Here is a 22359-nt window from a genome sequence, read left to right as displayed (position 1 = left end):
TACTCTAGAAACTAAATGAAAATACTCAGATTCCTTGGAAAATTATCTGCTTGTTATAAAGATTCACACAGGCACAGTTTAGATATGCAGAATGGAAAGAATAATTTACAAATGGAGCAAATGCCAGATTTAAAAGTATGCAGAGGACACTCACTGATAGAGTAAGGGGTTTACATCCCAAGATTAGAGCTTACAGGATCTTGCACTGCTAATGACACTTCAGAGGAAAGAGTGCTGATTCCCACTTCCTGCAGATAACTTGTATCTAGGCAATGAAGCTTCCAATATTTCAGCAATGTGGATTTTTTCCCCCACCAATTCTACAGAATTCCTACATGATTTTAAGACTTCATCACTTTGTTTCTCTCCCTAAACTGTATACTAAGCAAAACATTGCTTACCTTTTATAGCATCTCTGGCCTGAAGTGTTCTACATCAGGAGGAAGTATTATTTTTGGACTCTTCTTGCAAGATTTGTCACCACTCTAAACCCTTCTAGAAGTCTGGATAAAAATAAGTAACTTGCCCACGCTTCTTAAGAGTAATAAGAGATTCTTTTTCTTAACATGATACTTTCCAACTAAACTGTACACCAATGCTTTGTTATCTTAGGAAGCAATTGCAGGACCTGAAAACACTAGGTGTAATATTAAAGACAAATCTACATCTCTCTATATAAGGAGAACTACCATCTTAACATTATAAATGCTTCTGAGAAGAATCCTTTCTTTCTTCAACACTGTTTTGGAAGTTTTTATGGCTGCCTTTAGAAGATCCCAAAAGAGTGCCCAACTTAATCCAATTCAGAATACATATAAATGCACTTCCTGCAATATGGCATAAAGTCACAAAATACATTAAAAATATTGTAATGTTGATTCATCAAGCCAGGCTCAAACCAATTCCTGGAACTGTTTTCCATCATTATATAATATCTACAATGCACTAGTGGATAGGCAAGAGGGAAAAAAAAAGGGGGGGGGGGGGAGGTAACTCCTAAGATTCTGTTAAGCATGATTCCCATTTCCTCTACACATCTGCTAAATTGACAAGCAATTATTTTGAGGACAAGAATAGCAAATTCTTAGTGTTATATCAGAACAGTGAGTTCTACAGGTTAGACAAGCATCATAGTGTCAAAAAGTGGGTTTTCTTTGTCTTGGGGCTTTTAAAAACAATTTTCCATTTTCCAAGACAGTTATTTAGGGGGAACAAAAGAAAATCATTAAACTAGGTATATGTAAACTCACACTGCATTTTTATCTTTATATGGTCTTACTACTTTGCTAATTTATTCTCCAGGGTATGGACTGCACCAGAATTATACTTATTCACTGACAGCTGTGCTGCTGATAGCTGAGATTAGTTACAGTGAAGGCTACTCCACTTTGGAACAAGGATGGGTTTTGTTATCAATCCAAACAGCCTCTGTGTCTCAGTGAAAAAGGGGGCTTCATCAGTGCACTAACACAACACAGAGGGCTGGCAACAGCTGTAATTAAAGCAAATTCATAGCGTCTTAAGTTCAGCTGAGAGAGGACAATCCTAAGTTATCCTCTCACTTCCCACAAGAAAATTTTACATCTTTAATGATATGTCATCACCCAGTTTTTTAAAACCATCTCCAGAGGACTTTATTTTAAAAGTGGCCTAAAATGAACATAACAGTCACATAAGAGATCATCTCTCTTAGTACAAACTTTTTGTATTTATACACTTCCCTTTATATAGCCCCTTTTTTCTCCCATCTGCTCAGTTTTGACCAGGAATTTCAATCAAGCTCTCCACCACCACATTCAAGGTTTACTTTAAGGGACTACAAAAAAATCAACAACACAGATGCCAGGAGAATATATTGTAAAAACCTATTTTTCATCCTATCAGCAGTGCAATGATGAATTGCTGAAAGGATTGCACATGAAAATTCAGACCAAGGTCATCAAAATAAATGCTCATTCTCACAAAGACTATTACATTTTTGAAGTAGAGGAGGAAATATTATGTGCATGACTAGAATTAAAACCAAAGGGAAGCAGATTTCCAAGCACCTACTTCATGGCAATAGAAAGACTGCTTAGGTAAAATGTTCTCTTCTACCCAAATATTCATGCTTTAGGAGAAAAAAAATAAAAATCATTATATCCTTAATAAATGTAGCAGCAATTTGTCTCCTAACCAGTACTTAGCAAGCTTATGAAGTTTGGATTGAGTACAGCCCAGTTCAGCCATGCACTCAAACACAAGGCAAAAGAAGCCTTTGAGAGAAAGTATATCAAATTGTAATTCCAAACAAATCTCCTTCAGAGTTTATCTAATGCTGTCAATTTTTCATGTTTGACAAATGTGAGAATTTTCCCAGTGGCCAAAGAAACAAAAGGAAAGGTTTTACCATATCAGAGCCACAGAAAGCAGTGGCAGTGCCACCAAAGAACAAGCCATACATGTGAATACAATTTCAGGTAACACACAAGCCAAGTTACAAGCATTAGAAGTTTAAAGGTGAGTGTCCAAACTCACAGTAACACAATTCCAATAAATGTATGTATTTTCTTTAGAAAAGGTTCACCTTAAGAACAGGTTACAGAACCCTTTCCCATTTAAATACCTCTTTGGTACCACAGATGCTGCCAGAATGGCATAAAGGTTGAAAACCTTTAGAGTTCTTGTCCAGCCTCTGTTCTTACTGCTTTTTCTAACCTCTTCCCTAATTACCTGCTAACAGGTAAACTCTGTACCAGTCTGGAAATTATATGTTCCTTCTCATGTAACAATTCTCTTTCACAGACAACTGAAGAAACTATAATATTAAAAACTGAGTTGTTAGCTTAAATAAAAGCTCTTGATGTCCAAAGTCCATGCAGCAGCTTTCTGGATCAGATCTGTGTACTTCTCCTCTTCCCACACCTCCCCCAAATTTGGAAGACTCTTTGATTGCTTACATTTCCTTCGTTTTATCTGAATCTCATTTGATCCGCGGCTTGAGAAGAAAGGAGAATAGGCTTTCTCAATGCTCTGATAGGGCTCTCTTTACTCCTGCCAATAAAGGGAGCTTTGCTACAGTCTGCCTGGTTTCTTTCTTTGCCCTGAAGAAAGAAAGAGTTTGAGTTACATTACCTTCATTCAAAAACACTGTAACAGGCTTCTCAGAATCCATCAAGTTACTTCTTTAGTTTCATTAGACCATCAAACTAATACTTAATGATGAACTTTAAAAATAGTCTAAATGTAACAAAGATAAATAACAAAGAACAATACACAAAGCATATCAACATGATTTTTAAACTATTGTTTTCTTCTCCTCCAGTATTGCTCACAAATGACTCAACAAAATAGCATTAAAGGAGGGCATGCACAGTTAAAATCACAGCTATAATTTCTTGCTTTCACGCACACACAAAAACTTCTCCACCCAGATACACTATGGGTCATTACAGACTGTAGAAAACCTTCAAAGCAGTGCCATTTTCTTGGAAAGTCTGATAAATTCCATTTGAAAACACCAACTCAATTCTGGGAAAGTTAAGTGTTCTGCAGAGTGGAACACGCCACAACAATATTCCAAGAGGTCATTACAAGTAAGCAACTTAGTTTGGGGAAGTTTGTTTGATCCTGGGATTTTTACAAGCATAGAGAAAAAGAAGAAAATGGTCCAAGAGCATAATTAATAGAAATCTTCATCAATATCTATACTCCCATGTTTAGGAATGCACAAAGTTCAACAAATGCTACCACAATGCCCAGGCCACCACCACACAAGTCTGAAGCGCCACATCCTCTCTCACCCTTACGCGTCAAGGCCAAATTTTGTGAGCGCACAGCAGCAACCTCACCTGGCCATGTACAATACAGAGCCAAGGCACAAAATTTCACAGGAATTTCAGCAGTTTGACTGTTGTCAGTGCACTTTGCACCCACCTAGCCCTGAGTCCAGGAGGGCGCCGAGGCCAAGCCGGGCGGTCACTCCGCGGTGCCGGGGCAGCGACGTTGGCGGGCGGGCCGGGGCAGGGGCAGGCCGGCAGCGAGGGCCCGGCCGGGCAGAGCGCTCCCCGCTGCCATCCTGCACACAGCTGGGGACACGATGGGCCTCAGCAGCCACAGTCACACCGACGGGCCTCACAGTCACACAGCTCGGCCTCAGCAGTCACACAGCTGGCTACGGAAGGTCACAGTGTCACAGAAATGCTTACCTGACCCCACACATGCCGGGATTCCGCTCCCCTTGCCACAGCTGAAATGCGGGACTTTGTACCACGAGACCAAGATAGCCACAAAGGAGGAATGCCACAAAGTTCCACGGCTATAAAACTGGGGTTTTGTGGCTTTCTGAGTTTTTTTTCATCTTGGTCATGTGCTACAATTCACCTTTGGTCCTCAGGAAGTGGAAAGGAAAGGCTACTGCTGCTAACAAAGTAGCAGCAATGCTACTCTGGACCACAATCATAGTAAGTAACGTGCTAATGAGTGGTTACAGATTCTGGCAAAACACACACAGGCCAATGAAAGCTCCATCTGGCTCATTCTAGAAACACAGTAACTGGAAAAAGAGCCCAGCACTGAGATTTACAGAAAACTCCAAGAATAAATGCTTACTCAAAGAAAAAGGAGATCTGCAACTGTAAGCTTTCCCCACCAAAACAGTATATAAATTACAAGTCAGCCCATTATACCTACAGGTGCATTGAAAGTAGCACAAATTTCTGTACTAAACATTTACATATTAACTCAGCAAAAAACTGAAGTTCTAAAACTCTTAGCTCCGATATTGACTTCAGACACCCATCATATCAATGGCCCTGGGCCACTGCTCCTTTGTATTCTTAGGTATAAACCCAAATTTCGTGCAGGGAGTTTTGCACTTTCAGCTTCTCCGTTCCCTCCCAAGACACCAACCAACCCCTTCCAAACCCCAGAGAATTAAGGCGCCTCCAAAGTTTCATTCTTACTAAACAAGTGCACTCCACAGCTGAACAGCAGCATTATGACAGTGCTACACCCTTAAAAATCTGGCATAAAAAAAAATCCAAAGATATTGGTAAGACTGGGGATTTAGCTCCTAAGATTAACATTAAAAAGGAACATTCTCAGAACAATCGAAAATAATTGATCTTGAAAATAATTCCATATTATATTGGAAAACCAAAGTGAAAACTGACTAAAAAAGAATCTTTTAATACTAATGAAGTACACATAACTGTTTCTCGACTTGAATACACTAGATAATTCAGGGAAATTATTACAAAGAATTTCAATGAATTACAAGCAATAAAAAAGGGAATCAAAAGGGAATCAAAACTTATACTTTCCAACAAGCACAGTTATTGTTGCATGCTACAACATATAGAAATTACTTCCATTATCCTTTATATGTTAGTCAACAAAAAGTACCTTACCTTATTCTCCACTGTCTGAGCACAGAGGATTAAAAACAAAGTATTAGGCAGAAACTGCAGGTGTTTTGTATCAAGAAGAAAACCCAAACCACTGCATCAATAAGCTTAGTGACTGTCCAGCATGCCATGCACACTCTAGGGATGTTTAATGGAAACTTATCCACATCCTCCTTTTTGCAAGCTTCCAGACTTCTGAATTGGAAACCCAAAGGCAGCCATTCATTACCTCCTCCCAAATGCAGATCTCAGCAACACCACACTGCAAGAGGAGCCACCACAGCTTGATTTTCCCTCCTAGTAATTCCCTCCTTGCCAACTACTGCACTGCAGTCTTTCTGAGGGCTGTGCAAAATGCAATCGGGGGAGGGCTGAAGGAGTCCAGCAAAGAAACACAGCTACAGCAAAGTTCTTTCAGATCATCTCATGACTTCCCAGTCGTGGGCTGGAAGGCAAAAACTGCAGAATTTGGTGGGATCACTTAGCATTTTCTCTGCTGCTCCTCCTCATGTTGCTGCCTGCTTTTTATTTCATTTTTCACAGGATAATTTGACGATAGCACTTTGTGGAAAAAACTGGAGTGAATGAGGGGAAAATAAACAATTTTGTTATAATAAAGCTACCTTTAATTCTCATAACCGTAATATTTTAAAGGATTCAAACCAAAATGTCTTGTAAGGTTTAGGATGCTTCGGTGTTTTCTCAGTTCAGGGAAGGGGGAGACACTGGTGGATTTTTTTTGCTTTGGTTGTTAAATTGGGGAGTTTAGTCAATTAACTACTTAGCACTTGGATGCTTTCCCCATACAATTAAAACTGCCGTGATTACACAACAGCAGTTTTTGTGAGACAAGTGCCCAGCAGGGGCATTTGTAATTATTCCCCAAGTGTTCCACAACAGCAGCAAAAGAATGAATCCGAATATTAAAGAAGCTCTCACAGAAGCAGTGGGGTTGGAAGGGACATCTGGAGACCATCCAGGCCAGCCCCCTCTGCCCAGGCAGGGTCAGGCAGAGCTGCCCAGCACAGGCACCCACTGGGTTTTGAGGATTTGCAGAGAGTGACTCTACCACCACACTGGGCAGCCTGTTGCAGTGCTTGAGCACACCCCCAGCCAAAAGCTTTTCTTGCATTCAGATGGAATTTTATCTTTTTTATTCTTAATTTATGCCCACTGCCTCTCTGGACACTGGAAATCTCATCTCTAATTTGAGTTACCTCCATCCCCCTCCACTCTCCACAGCTGTGTTTAAGAGAAAAGGGAGCAACAAGGAGCCTTGTGTCAATCAGCCAGTTGTTGGCTCACTTGAAACAATAGGCCCATCACTGCTTTCCACCCCTCCTTCCTTCTGCATCCTGCAGAGCCAGGCTCAAGGCCAGATCTTTTAGCTCATCCCAGCTGCCTACCATCAGCAACCTATTATTCCTGGAGATCCAGGTCCTCCTTGGGGGAGCATCCTGCCCAGACTCCTCTGGTTCAGCCTCACTGGAACATTAGGCAGGGCTGAGCACCTGCTGGCAATGACATGGAAAGCTCAGAAACCTCCACAGCCCTCTGGCACCTCCCCACCTCCTGTGCAGCCCCCAGGAGATGGGCAGTAGCAGCAATCAGAGCGTGTTATATGGGCATGAGCACAAAGGAAATGGGAGAGTTTGGAGGGAGATGCATCCTTTGGGGGTTTGGCTCCAAGCAGTGCTAAGGCTGGCTGGTTTTAGGGGCAGGTTTGAAGGTTTTCCTTTCCCTTAAAGGCCAATAAAATGAGCAACATAGGTATAGACTAAGATAGAATGAAAACAACTACTACCCACTCCCCCACCAACAGATGGGAGATTAACTTCTCAAAGCTGTGCACAAGGTCCTTGGCTTACTCTTCGCAGGGGCTCCTGAGTTCCCATGCACTGAAACAGTGATGTTACAATTCTTCTTCTAATATGGCTTAGTTTACATTGACATTCCTGTAGTGGATAATATATACCCAGTTTAGGCTCCCAAACAAACTTTTAGTTGGTTTTATATCCAATTTTTACCTATTGAAAAGAATTTACCACTAAAGGTCATCTTCAGCTTCAAATCCTTTCCTTGGTTTGCAGACCACACAACATTTTAAAATCATAATCACAAATGTGAAAAGGTGAAAGAGAGGCCTGTTAGCTTTGAAACAGAAGAACAAAATCAGAAAAGCTATTAGAGACTTTCTGTGTGACTTAATGCACTTTTGTATATTTCTATTCTCCTTTGTTGAGGAACAGATCCCCCTTCTCTGATCTTACCTGGGCACCTACCAAGTTCCCATCTCTTCATATGTATTACCTTGTATAATAGGGCTCCAGTCTTAAGCTGGGAACTGTCAAAAGTGAAAAAATAACTAGAAATAAGGAACACAAAAACAATTTTATCTTGATAAAGTTGGGAAGAAGAAGGACTAAAAACATCCCTTCCCGTAAAAACCAAACATAAACACAAAATAAGATCTTTAATAATTTTTTTGTTTTCTGCAGTTAGTCTAAGACTAGCACCTTAACACTTCCTAACCTGTTCTTCTTCAGGACAGTGAAAATTACTTCAAGACAACCATGTGTAGCCTAGTTGCTTTCTGGCAGGCATTCACATACCAGCACAGAGGCAGACAAGACTTCCTAGGAAAACACCACCAAACACCTAGCACCAACTTAGAAGATGTGGCCAAGGGGAAAAAAAATTTTACAGAAAGATAGCAAGTCTGCTTCATAAACTGTTCATGGTCCTGTGTGGGAGAGTAAAAGAGAAAGAGAAAAGGCCAAAAGAGTGTTCAACTATTCCAGCAGACTACTTCCTTTTCCTGCATCCTTCAGATGCTACTTCTAGATCACAACCTAAAAAGGACTTGTTATACTGTTATGTGAACCTACAAAAAGAACTTATTGTGACAAGAACATGAACTTCTGTATTTAAACACCATCATTAATTCACATAATTTATTACCAACAAGAAGTTCTTAGTCACAGTGCTTAACATAAGATCTAGCAATAGTGTAGCAAAAAGCTTTATTTTTATCCCTTTCTACAGAGAACTTTGAAAGAGCCTCTCTACCTTCCAGCCTTATAAAGCCATACCTGTTCTGAGGATAAAGCCCCAGAGTAGTCCCAGAGCATCACCTGCTGCTCCTCTGCAAAGCCACAACCCCCAGCACTCACCTGAAGGACTGAAGAATTTCCTATGTTCACTTCAAGAGGTTGAAAGGAGCACGTTTCACTTCTTTTATCCATTCCTAATTTAAAGCTTTTAAACTGAAGGCAAACAGGACTAACTTTTTTTTTTTAGAAGCATAATTTGTTTTTAAACTCCAGAAAAAGTAGAGTGGAACAAGGAAGGAAAGCACAACCCCAGACATATTTAAGGTACTGTTCTAAAGGATTCAGGACATTTTCTCTTCTTGCAAGTAAGGTTAAATGCAGTTTTCCAAATTAGGCTGTGGCTGACTGAGGAAGCTGGTTCCTATGAGTTCTAATCATATTTTTAATCTATTTGAAATCAAACATCTGAGGGGAAGATTTTTTTGTGAAATGGAGATAATAATTTGCTTACCTTCCTTGCAAGTACAACTGATGAAACAAAAAAACCCAGTGTCCATAAACTATCATGCAACTTAATTCCATCAGGCAGAATGCAGAACTTGCCAAAAAGTCCATTCTGATTGTGTGCAGGGCACACAACAAGACAGAACAATGCTACAAGAGGGTTTATTTACAGAAATGAGAATGAAACTTATTCTGACTTTTGAGGTATCACCTTCATTCATAACCAAACCAAACCGAGGCATTGAAGATGGTTTGTTAAATAAATATCATCAGCTTAAAGATGTGAAAACGCAAAGGAGAATGAGGTACTTTACGGTGTCATGCAATGATGCTAATACTAAAAAAAAACCCAAAAAAGCAGCCCAAAAATCCCACCAAAAAAAACCCCAACTCACACAACTGTCATGAGGTTTCTCAACACACATATTAAAAACATACACAGCAGAAGAATCGTTCCTACCTACCTGTTTACATGAAAAAAACTCCCACCACAAACCCCAGTGACACACAAGCCTGCAGTCTGTGCTCCGATAGATTAATATATTGTTTCCCACTGCTGAGAGCTGGTCTTGATTCAGTTAAAGCCTAAGCACTTAGGCTTTCCTGCTGGGAAACAAACAAGTCAAGTCGGTTTCAAGCATCTCCTATTAACAGACAGAAACAATTCTCACAAGCCTGAAGGCAAAAAAAGAAAAATAGTAGGTAAAGGCTGCACTAAACCATAACAAACTACAGCAAATCAAAAAGCTGCACCAAAACCTACTACTTCACTAGAAAATTCATTGCAAAAGTCTGTTTACTTCATGGAGGAAGGCATCAGTGAGTCAATATCTACAAGAATGTTTTACATAATGGGAAAATTTTTATTGGCCAGAGGTTCACAGTGTTCTTAAATTTCCAGAAACTGCAGATGTAAAGATACTTCTGTTAACCTAAACCAAAACCAAGAAAAGAAACTATCTGAGATGACACTCCATTTCTCAACACAGCTCTACTGCTCTTCAACCTTCTCAGCACAGGAAAGACTTAACACTCTGATATTAAAGGATGGAAATGTGAACACTGGAAACAGAGGTAGCTTTTAGACTACCACCAAATGGCATTAAAACAGGTTAGCCAGTGTAAAATCTTGGTTAGCACGTTGTTGCCATTTCTGAGCTGTGACACTAAGAACTGAAGTAGTTTAAGGAACCAGTTCTATCCACTCTTGTAGAAAATTAGTGAGCCAGTCAGAGGTATTTACAAGAAAGCATGATACCATCTTAGTTCTTCCATTTTCACTTTACTTGTAAAAGCTAATAAGAGAGCCAAGAATCATCAGTCAATAAAGAACTGAAAGGAGTTCCTTCCTTCTTTTAACAAGGAAAACATGCTGCAACACCACTACAAAATAAAATCCAGTTTACTCAAACTAAAGTGTCTTAAATGAAGGAATCCTTCCTCAGTCTTCAGAGGGCTGATAACAGTTCAAGGATTATCTTTAAAAACTGAAAAGTAAATTCAAAACATCGCACAGGTTACATTATTCCTCTTAATCTGCTAAAAATCACCAATTTAAAAAATGCTAATTATATTTTAGTTGCTGCTTTTCAAATATTTTGAATGATACTTAATAGTAAGCATTTTCATCACACAACTTTTTGGAAGCTGGAAATGACTAAATATTTTTTAATTAATGTCATGGATCATACATGCACAAGTATCAGGATTAGAGTTCTAAAAGAGACTAAATTACGAAGCTACTCATAAACTAAAGCCTATGTGTTAAATTTCAAAAGCACAGAGATCACATTTGTTTTAGTACTGTAGTAGTACGATTCTATTATCATGACAGTGCAAAACAACTTTCCTAGCAGGCCACAAAGCATTCAGGGGGACACATGATCAGAAGCTCAAATTCAGAAAATCAAGTTCATATTCAGCCAATCCTCAGTGCTGGCACTCCACAACGCAATATATGAACAACTGTTTCTATGTTTCTTATTTTTTTATCTGCTTTTGGTGATGCAAATCCTTTCTAATGTATTGTGTTCTACTGAAACATTCTCATCTCAGTACATCAAGACATCCCATCTCATTTTTCTTCTCATAAACAATTTACCTATGGATTTGCCAGCAAAAGCCAGTTGATGGTAACAGAAGAATGAATGAGAAAGGTCTTCTGACTCAAGTAACTATATGCTTCTTTTTAAATTGAAACCTAGTGATGGGGGCTGCCTCCACTGCCCAACAGACCCAACCTGTAATTATGGAGAAAGACAAAAAAGCACATTCAGAACAGAAAACAGAAAGCATGCTCCTTTCTGTCATCTGCTGATGCACCCATTTATCTGAAGGCCTAAATTCTATGCCTGCAACATACAGACCAAGACCAGCAATGCTGCTGCACTGCTTACGTAAAAAGCAATATGTGATAATTACCAAAGCATTCTCTTGGGTCCTCAGCACAGTTCCCCATGTGTCCATCAGCTCACACACAGAGCAAACAGCAGCCCAGCTGTTTCCTGGGGCAGTGAACACTGCTCCTCACCTGCAACCAGGCTCTTCTGGCCAGTCTTGACAGTGCTGTACTTACATGGACTTCACCATCTTTATCCACATGTGGATGTAAGCCCTCATCCCCCATGAACTGGCAGGCTGCACTCCTGATTGGCCTTACTAAAAAACTACAGCCAGAAAAATACTGGCTTTGTGGGTCTGCCTCAGGTCTTCCACTCAAATCTCAAGGCAAGCACAGCTCTTCCTACAATGCTAAACATCTGGAAATCATGCTGGAGCAAGCTTAATCTGCTACTCTGCAAGATGGCCCTGTTGAATTCAGAACCCTTGGAGCTACTCTTATAAGCTAAGGTAGCACCATAAAACCCATTGCCTCGATTCAGAGAGGAACATATTGGCAGAGAAGCTTCAGTAATTCTTTGCTAATGCTGTATCTCCACATGGTACAGGGAAGAATCTCAGAACAGTAATCTGAAACAAAAAACTCCCAGTGCAAATTAGGAAAAAAACTCCAAACAAAATAAAATACTATATAAAAAACCTAGAGCAGAGAAAAAGGATGAATTAGAAAAACAAATTCTTGCAGCAGCTGTGTTCCAGCTTACAGAACAGCCCCTGCTCTAGGCCTCTGGCAAATGAGAAAAAGGAGATGATGAAAGCAGGCAGAACACCAATCCACACCTGAAAGACTCTTAATTCTGTAATGGAGATTTGTGTCTTTCTACAGTGCTCTGCCTGCAGACCAAGTGCCCTGTATGGCACATTGGCCCCTCACACATCACACCTCCAGTCCAACTACCTCCAAGTCTGAGTACACACTGGAGACATCCCTGACGCCTTCTGTGTTTAGGCAGCCACCAGAAACAATTACATCTGGGCAGACTGCAGGCAGTGGTCACTGGTTTAACATGTCAACACTCCAACATCTATTTCCCCCAGGCATTTCTCCCTCATTTGGTATCGGCAGCAGATCAGTTCTATCAGTTAACATAATGCTGAAAATTCACCAACCTCATTTCAATTCTCACACTGCCTGCTCTTCCAAAGTCAGTTTGGATTGTCTGACTAGTTCTGCCACAGTCACAGCAAAGCTGTGGTACTGTCAAAGAGGGCTGATTGACCACAGTGGGTATCTGCAGGAAGAATGACCCCAAGTCACCGCTTACCTTAGTTAGTGAAAACAGATTAATAGCCTACATCATCTTTGAACAATGGAAGCTGAACTCTTCTGTATTAATTTACAGCCATTGTACACTAGCTTCTTTACTCCTGCAGTGAACATCTGGATAAGTAAGGTAGCTGTAGGGAAACACCACCTCAAAAGTCACTTGTATCCATACATTAGAGCTTTCTTAAAAATATTTCTATTTACAGGAAAATTAGTAGAGACCAGAAGAACAGAGAGACATCAGTTAAAGGAATGCATCATATGGGCTCAGGGAGCTCCAACAGGGAATAAGGCCATACAGAAATGTTATTAAAACACTCACTAAATGCTCTTGTTTCTATCTTACTTAATGTATGTAACACTTGGCAATAGGCTCTGCTGCTTGAGCCCTGGTAACTGACTACAACATTAAGATATTGGTACATCTTTATTTGGCCTTCCCACCTCTTCCTTGAAATTTACTATGCTTGCAGTACTGAAAAAAAACCCAAAAAACAAAAGAAGACAAAACCAAACCCAAACCTAAAGTCATGACAAAATCATGGTTTTACAGTTCATTTCACAATACCATATAACATAGAACTCATGTTCAGCAGTGATTTAAACTAGGTTTAAAGGTAGGAAGTGTGTTCCAGTACTCTGCAGTTCTGGGCCGAATCTGAGTGATGAAGATACATGATTTCATTTTGGTGTCAGTAACAGCATCAAACCTGACACATTTCATCTAGTCTTAACATCAGGCTCTAGCATTTCATTTAATAACTCGGGACAGCCATCCATATTTATTATCAAGAGCTTTCCTGCACATCAATAAATTCTTGCCTAGGTGTTTGGGACATGTAGTCATTTCTCAAAAGATAGCTGTGCAAATAAAATCCTTCATTTATGCAAAGTCTCGTGTTTGATAATTTATTTACTATTTTTTTAAAGCAGAAATATACCATCCCACTCATTTTTGGTGGGTGTATCACAACCCTGCTCTTATCACTCCCCCTAGGTCTCCCCTCACTATCTTCTTCACCTAAAAATAAACAAGACACAACCTCAATACATTACAATATGTTGTCACTTCTTCTCTGTCCTGACCACATCCTTTCTGATCAACATGACATAAGATATGCTGCTGGATGCCATTTTGGCTGTAGGAGCAACAATTATTCCTCAATCTGGAGTCTAAGCACAGCAAAATGCAGTGACAAATCCTGTTAAATTCCAAATCTTAGCCTGTAAACAGAGTCAGTCTCCTAACCACTTCAAACTCAAGGCAGGATGGAGGAAGCAAGGCTGGGTTTTGTTAATTTTTATGTATCTGCTAAGACAGTGCAGAATACTATTAGCCTTCTCTCCATACACCATCCTGGACAATGTCAGAATCAAGGCATTCTATTCAAGGTGACCAAGCACAAATTTCTTCCTTCCTGATTGGTTTCCACCTCCAGCTTTGGCCTCACTCCCCAAGCCAATCACATAACCAGGGAATGACAAGTTCACATTTGATACGACATCGTATGGCTGGATATCACAGCTGCTATCTTCTAATTGCCCCTTTAAGGGTCATCATTAGCCAGCTCTAAGTTATTATTAGCAAACTGATAAAACACTAATGGCCAAGTTCTCTCACACAACAATTTGTCCATTTTCCACTTATCATACCAAGTTATTCCAAAATAAATTATTAAGAAGAATCATCCCCCTGCCTATTACTTGAACCTGTTATATTAGTTAGTTATTGTTATATTTTGAGGAACTAACAGCATCTGACAATCACACATTTTAATCCTGGGCAAGGTTAGAAAGCCAACCAAGATTTTTGCAAACTTCTCTATTTCCCTTTGAAAACAGAAAGAGAGCATGTAACACCCACTGGCTCTCTCACACCACTTCAACAGCTGTTAAACTCAGGTCAAGACTGTTAAGCTAGGCTTCCAGCTGCTAGATCTGAAATTATTTAAACTTTCTAATTCTAAGAAGTGGATTTCTGCTATGCTACATCTTCTTCAAAAGAAAGAAATTAGGATTAGTCTCAGTTTCTCATGAAAAAATGCGTCTCTTGCATTTCTTGCTCAGTGCTTTTTAATGCTACTGAACTTTTTTTGCTAGCTGGTTATAGTTACCTTGATTCTGTAAATCACACTAAAAATACTTCTACCTGTAATGAAAAGAGAACCCAATGTGACTAACTTGATTGCTCTTGGCCATCACCATTTCTAAAAACTAAGTTTGGAGGTTTTTTCTACTTACAGCCCTGTGGTGTGGGAGAATTCAGAGACCTCAGCAACCTCATTCTGCTATCTTTGAAGCAATCCTACCAGCAAGGAGTACTGAACAAATTCACTTTTAATTTAGTTTGTATCTCAGCTCTAACTACTGCAGAGAGAGTCAAGGGTCTAATCACAGAGGCTCAGTACAATTCCAGATGCCAAGTCCTGTGTAGAACTGGCAGATAAAGAGTTTAGCCATATCTCAATTTTTGAGCATCAACTTCACACCACAGGGGACAACCTACAGCATTTAAGATGGTACTCAGTGCCTCTGTGTGCAGGCAGCATCTTTGTTCCCTTAGGTTCTTCTAAAGCCAGTAGTCAGTCAGGGCTTAAGCAAAGAAACACCATCATGATGTGTTTAAATTACAACACAGCTCTTTAAAATGAAATGCTAGTAGACAGAGTAAAGGAGATCATAGGAACTCAAAAGATTCACAAGAGCGTTTTTGCTGTAATAGTCTAATTAATTTTGGGATTTTAAAATCAAATATTTCTTGAGACTGCAGTTCTTTAATGTTACAGTACCCTCATCTACATGGCAGCAGGGTATGAACATAATGGAGTCAACACTTGCACAGATGAGAGCTACAACAGAGGCAGCTGCTAAAATCTAAATCACCCACACAAAAAGCATATGATTGATTCCTTCCATACCTCCTTCCCATGATGACAGCCTGTCTTTTTAGTATTTTATCTAATCACTTCAAACTGAAAAAACCCCACACCTTAGCAAGTATTCCTGCCTTTGAAAAGTGTATTTTAACAAAGAGAAGACCTTAAAAAGAAAAATACAGACATGGAAATAGTTCTAGGCAGAAGCCAGCTTCTATTGAGTATATAAATATTTCAATCCCAGCAGCACCACCTAATGGAGAGCTCACCAGTTTTCCCCCTTCTTTAACATGACAAATATTTGAGTTTGGAGGTGTTAACAACTGGTACTTTAGCATATGGCCTAATTATTACCCTATAAAATCTGACTAGCTACAAGAGAAGCCAAACCATTTCTCCATAGACAAACATGGTCCTTTTTTCTGCACACATCCACATTACACTCATAAAGAAATTTTTTAAGTACACAAGACCTTAGTTTAACCAGGAAATAAGATTTTAGGAAGATTTTAGTTAGAAACTTATAAAAAACCCCCAAACAACAATAACTGTGCAGCAGTTCCAGCTACCTTAGGCATGTTCCAACTTGCCCTCAGAAAGGAAAACAGAAATGTCACTACCTCTGAAGTGTACAGAACACTGACCTAAGATGATGTTATGAAGTTATGCGTTCCCAGACATCTTCAGGCTGCAATCCTGCTACAAAACACCCTATGGGAGATGTGCAGCAATTTACTGTAAGCATCAATAAAGTGTGCAGCATGATGCCTGCTGTAAACATCCATCATTTATCTCTTGCCAACAGACATGACAGAACTTATGCATAACTGGACACATAAGAAGTCGGTTTTTCTTCACTGCATTTTGTCCTCCATGTTCATTATATAAATCACAACACTGTAAGTAAGGGTTCAACTGCATTGAACTTTTCCAATTAACTCAGCACATGGACACTTGTTCTGGAATAAATGCCTTTTTATGTATGGCACAGAGGACTTTCAAAGTCTGTCTGCCCAAGCTCATCTCAAAAGAGTCAACTAATATACTGAGAGTTCATATTAAAAAAAAACCCAAAAAAACAAACAAAAACACCACCAAAATCTTAGTCATTAATTCTGCAAAATTACAGCATCATACTTTGGCTACATGTACTAAAAGCTTTATTTACACAAACAGGATAATTCCAAGCTTCTTCCTCATTTATTTTGAGAGTGCCTCCTCTGCAAAATACACAGAATGCAGTGGGTAGATATTTATTTGCTTGTCCTAAATCTGTCTTTAGAAAGCAAACAAAAGCACACATAAAACCAATCAAACAAAAAAACCCCCGACACAACAACAACAACAAAAGAATACCAAACATCAACCAAACCACACAAACTACCAAAAGAGTAAATCCCCCAAAACTCCCTCAAGATGTTACTGGCTAAAATACTGAAAGTTGCATGTCTAAATAAACCTTTTCAAAATGAAAGTGCAGTTCTCAGGAATTTGCAAGAAGGAAAGAGGAATAGGGGAAATTTATGGTGCCAACTAGTGAAAAATATCTGATGAAATTCAATACTCAAATAATAATAAACTTGTTTTATCTTCCTAGACATTACAAGAGAATTCTTCTGTCCATGTTCAAAACCAAACTGCTACAGAAACCACCTGCCAAACAGTATGAGCAACACAACAGCAATATCTACTAGCTGAACTACAGCAGAGGATTCATTGGCATTTCCATCACATATTGACACCATGGGTGAGTAGTGAGATGTATTTGCTAATCTGAACTATAGCATGCTCAGGTTCTGTAGATAGAAACATGATTCAGCTCCTGACAGAGAACAGGATACTACTGACTTCAAGGGACACTGCATGCCATTAATTTCAAATGAAGTTAGCACAAATCCTTTATTCCCTGCTCCCCACCAAAATACTAAATTGGAGAATGCAATGAAAATACTACTGCATCAAAGGAGTCCAAAACTGCTACAGAGGCACACATGCAACTCAGCAGTCTTCATTTATTTAGGTATCCAACCTCCTCCTACTCAAACTACCAAATAGTAACATTTTGAGAACATGGCATTTTACAACCACAAGGACTTTTACCTTTATCTACTGAACAAAGAACTGGTATCCTAACCAAGTTCAACCACAACAGCTGGAATGATAGAAACATTCCCAAGCACAACATCCTTGAGATGAACAGAAGGCAGTGCAAAGGATGGAATAAGAGCAAGCGCAGAACCACAGGCACAGGTACTCCAGACAACAGCGGGGTACACTGCAGTGTATCTTTGGTGACCTGGAAGAGTATGTTAATTCATCTGGAGTGGGAGGTGGGGCAGAGAGGGAATCACAGAATCAGGTGGCTACAGAGAGGTCAAAGAAAAGTGGATTCTGCAGACAGAAATTACTTGCCAGAGTGTGAAAATAGGAACAATCCTGGAAACAGGTATTTAAAAAAAAAAAAATTTACATAAATGGAAGTAAAGGGGAGACTGCAGTTACTTTACTCAAGTGCAAGGACGAAACCACCTTGGAATAAAAGTCATCCACTAGCAACTCCAAAATTGCGAGAAATCTGATTGAAAGCAGGTCAAAATAAGTCACTTCCAAGAATCAGAAGGACCAGCTGGAGAAATTAGGAGCATTTATACAGTTTGGAAAAACATGATGGAAGAGAAGCACAGCATGGACAAGAGCAATCCATTGGAAACTGAAGAGCTTAAATGCAGGAAGAGGAGTCACTTGGGATGGTTTGAAGGAGACTGAAACAAGAACAAGTTAAATGAAAATTATGAAGTTATACTTCCTGTGCAAAAATCAAGACTTACATCTGCGAGTCATTAATTTACAAGCCTCAACACACCAAACAACCCACTCTCACAAGGTTCCTCTCTGTGTAAAGACACAGAGTGGGCACAGTCAATCTGGTGCAGCACACAAGATCTTCATTATAAAAACCTCTAATAATTGCTCTAATTATCTCTCTCTCGCACATACAGAGATGAGGTTACAAAACAAAATCCATTCACATTGTTAAAATTTGGTTTATGAGCTGAGCTTTGCTGTTACAAAGTGGCACAAGTACCATGCAAGCCGGCTCCATAAAGTAAGTTAAAAAATGCTATTTTTCTAGAACATTCAAAGGAGAAAGCCAGAAACAAGTACAAACATGGGAACAACTACCACTGAATAAATTCTGTCCTGTACACTCAGGCTCAGAGAGCACTGCATGTTTGCTGTGGGCATCAATGGAAGAGCACAGCAAGAGCTGTTTCCTGTGCCACGATGCTGACGGTGCAGGATGGCACAGCTCTGCAGAGAGCCAGGGCTGGATGCCTCCACTCAGCACTTGCAATTCACTCACTTTATCAACAGATGACGCTTGCACTGCCCTGCTGGGTCTCAGCACCTCATCATTTTTATGTCCTCAGATCATAGGAAAGTACCGCTATTCCCATGTTATTACAGACTGGGAAAATGGTCTGTGTATGGAGCAAGAAGCTAAACACAAAACAAGCCACTAGCTGCAGCAAAGTTATTTTGAGAACCCCAGCTCTGAAAATAACTACCACCTAAACCTGCACAACACCCAGGTTTCTCTTTTCTTTCCCAGCACATATTCCACACTTAAGAAAACATCCTGACAAGGTTGATAACCTCAGGAAGAGCAGCAAGTTCAAATGCATGAGAAAACAATAAACAAAATAGTGGATGAAGCATCAGCAGACTCTAAGTCTTTACTCATCCTGCTAATCCTAACAAAAGTCCTAGCCACTTGACTGAGACATCATGCTTCCCCTCACTCTGTTTCTTAGGCACACTGAGTTTTGATTTTTCCTGGCAGGGCAAAAAGCTTCAAGAGAAGGAAGTGACACCACTCTCAACTGGCCTGTGGTTTGATGATGAGAATGCTCCCCAGGGAAGTAGGAAACTTGGACTGGAATCCCCCTTCTGCCCCTGGGACTAGGACATGATGTCACATCACTCAGCACTTCAACATCAAAGCCCCTTGCTGGTTTGGCCCTGACTGGAAGGCTCAGGACAGACATCTGCAGGAATGCCAGAAAGCCCAAGCCCAGCCTCCAGGTCTCCTGGTTTGACACTGGCACCTGCAGGGATCATCTTCTCTTTCCTGACAGATGTCAAAGCTTGCAGGAACAAAGTGGCAGCCAGGAAGGCACTTATCTTACACTAGCATCTACAACACACTTTTCAAGACAGATGAAATCCAAATTACTTGTTTTCCTAGACACTTAAGAAAGCTGTAAAGACTCATGGCATTTTGAGCTTGTCTTCCATGTACATACCTTATCTACAAAAATATGTTTACTACATTAATGCAGAAACCAAAACATGAGACAAAAGTCCAGTATTACTCCAAATGTTAAATTTTTCTAATTATGAGCTACCATACAGTCATCACTAAAACAGGTAAAATGGAAGATTCATTACTTCTTTCACAAATATTTTTTGAAAAGCGTTAACTATTTGTGCATGAAAAGATTCACTTCAGAGCATTTAAATTACTACAGAATTAGTAGCAATCGTGGCAAATAATCTACAGAATGTTTCCTCTACACATCAAAGAAAACTATTTTTCAAATCAACATTTTATGAAACTATACAAAATAATACCAGAACTATGAAATATTCCAACTTAAGGCATTCCTGCTATGCCCACTGAGGTTCTAATGCCTGCAACCAGCAAAAATTCAAATGTTGATGTCCAAGGACACAACACCCCAAATTTCAGTAGAAGGAGTGAGCAGGGGATGGAATCCATCACACACACACAATACTGAACTCCTGCACACACAAACATGTTGAGACTTTGCTTCCCAGGCTGCCTTGACTGGATGAACAGCAGAACTTGAAATTCTACTGAAAGCACATTTTATACATGCAGAGCAAACCAGCAGGGAAGAACAACAGCATGGAAATCAAAGGCTTAACATTTTTTGGGGGGTGGAGAGGATTAGTGACCTACAGTTGCTGTATATAATTTTAGAGCCACTCGCCCTGTTAACCCAGTTACAAAGCCAACAGTCAGGAGCAATTTGAAGTCACAGTGGCAACGATATTTTTCCGTGAGGGCTCTAGAAGAGAAGATCTACATGAAGAAAACAATCACCCCCCCAAAGACTATGTAAATACCTCTCCCTCTCTCACACACATATGGAATTCTCAATACCAAATCACCTTTTGCTTCATTTTCTCCTTAAGTTCTAAGATGTTTCCAGTGGATACTTTCCTTACTTCCTTTAGATATTCTGAGAGCTGTTTTGCATTTATTTCATTTTCTCTTCTTCCCCATTACAAAAAGAGAGAGAGAACGCATGTTCCTACATTGTGGGCACCTATAAGGTGACTCCCTTTTTCTCCCAGTTCTCTAGTCCCTCCTCCCACCATAAGAAAAAAGACCAAAAAAAATTGAAACGTTTGTGATTTGTCAAAACTAAATATACTCACCTTAAATTATCCATTTATGGGGACATGGCATTCCAGCAGGCAGAGCTGGGAAACCAGTTATATTCTCTCTGCCAGTCCTTTACTACTGTAGTTTCTACAGCAGCATTTCACCAACACAGGTTAAAAAGTTTAAGATAAAACCTGGTGCAAGTACAGCACTCCCTCTTGTGCTGTAATCACACCTTTATTCTGCTGCACAAAACCACACAACTCTCCTTCCCTTGGCTTCTTTTCCCCACATTTCATTTTTAAATCTCCAATTTCTCACACCACTTCAGGCATTCGTGAGCCAAACACCAAAAATTCAAGGAGGTTTCAAATATAAGCATTCTATTCAGAAAGTCTCCACAGCTTAAAACAAACAAACAAACAAACACACACAAACTCAAGCCTTGGTAGTTCTTTAAAGGAACTGTGCACCAGTATACAGATACCAGAAACCAACGTCTAATGAGCAATCTTCGCACATCATAAGATGCAGCACCTTCAACTAAGAAACACTATCATTATAAAGAAATTCTAATAAAATCCAGTAACTACATCATCGAAGAGATAAGAGATCAGAATGTTGTATTTTTACAATATCTATTCACACAAGGCCAGTTTAGGGTATTAGAGTAGATTTAAGTCATTCTTATTTTTAAAGTGCCTTTTCATCTGAAGAAGAACTATGACCAGCTGCTTACCAATCAAAAATCAAGGCTTTTGGCTTTTTGTATTTTCAGCATTGCCATATCTACTATAGAAAAGCTGGACTCCAGTACCAAGAAGCCATTTCTCTTCTCTCCTGAAGCATTCACTATGGACAAGACAATATAAAGATCTAAAATACAACACGATCCCAAGATCATTTAAAAGACAAATCGTGTTAACATGGACTAGTAAGACTTCATGAACAATCTTTGGTCACTGATGCTGATGCATCAACAGTAAATATGCTTACACGATACTCAAATTCTCTGAACCCATGCAAGAATGGTTTCTCAAAACTGGTATCATCAAACTTAATTACAGGAGGAGTTCAGGAAAGCCTAAAGACTGAGTCATTTAGCACCCCCTTTGGATTAGAATTAATTTGCACTGATACTGAATGCACTTTATAATTCTATACTCTAGCTCCAGCTATTATTAGAAGCAACTCACCAAGTCATATTTCAGTAAAACACCTACCATTCTCGTGCTGGAACAACCCAACTTTTAAAACCCCCAAGTGCTGCCTGCCTGCAATGCCCAAGCTCATGATACATCAGTGTTTCCGTTACCAAGCTCTATGACAAGGGGTTTCCCAGTGCAGCCATAAAAAACGGATTCGGTCCAAATATTCAAGTATTTCTCATCTTAAATGAATAGCCCTCTCCCTAATCACCACAGACAGTATTTAAATCTCAATCCATATGTAGTAT

General features: G+C 39.7%; 1 protein-coding gene across 2 annotated transcripts in view; it reads right to left on the bottom strand.

Moving 5' to 3' along the window:
• The window catches only part of TRAF3 (TNF receptor associated factor 3), a 69514-nt gene that overhangs the window by 45361 nt on the left and 1794 nt on the right, over nt 1-22359 (bottom strand). Inside the window, exons 4-6 of one of the 2 annotated variants that reach the window (XM_058806789.1) lie at nt 9409-9547; nt 3916-4153; nt 2940-3083 (exon numbers count right to left, since the gene is read on the bottom strand). The gene's annotated coding sequence lies outside the window, so the exon portion shown is untranslated. Of the gene's footprint in view, nt 1-2939; nt 3150-3915; nt 4154-9408; nt 9548-22359 lie in introns of those variants that run through there. The other variant, XM_058806790.1, reaches the window with a different exon arrangement.

Source organism: Ammospiza caudacuta, chromosome 6 (assembly GCF_027887145.1).
Source record: "Ammospiza caudacuta isolate bAmmCau1 chromosome 6, bAmmCau1.pri, whole genome shotgun sequence".
NCBI lineage: Eukaryota > Metazoa > Chordata > Aves > Passeriformes > Passerellidae > Ammospiza > Ammospiza caudacuta.
This window is presented reverse-complemented; position numbering and strand designations above follow the sequence as displayed.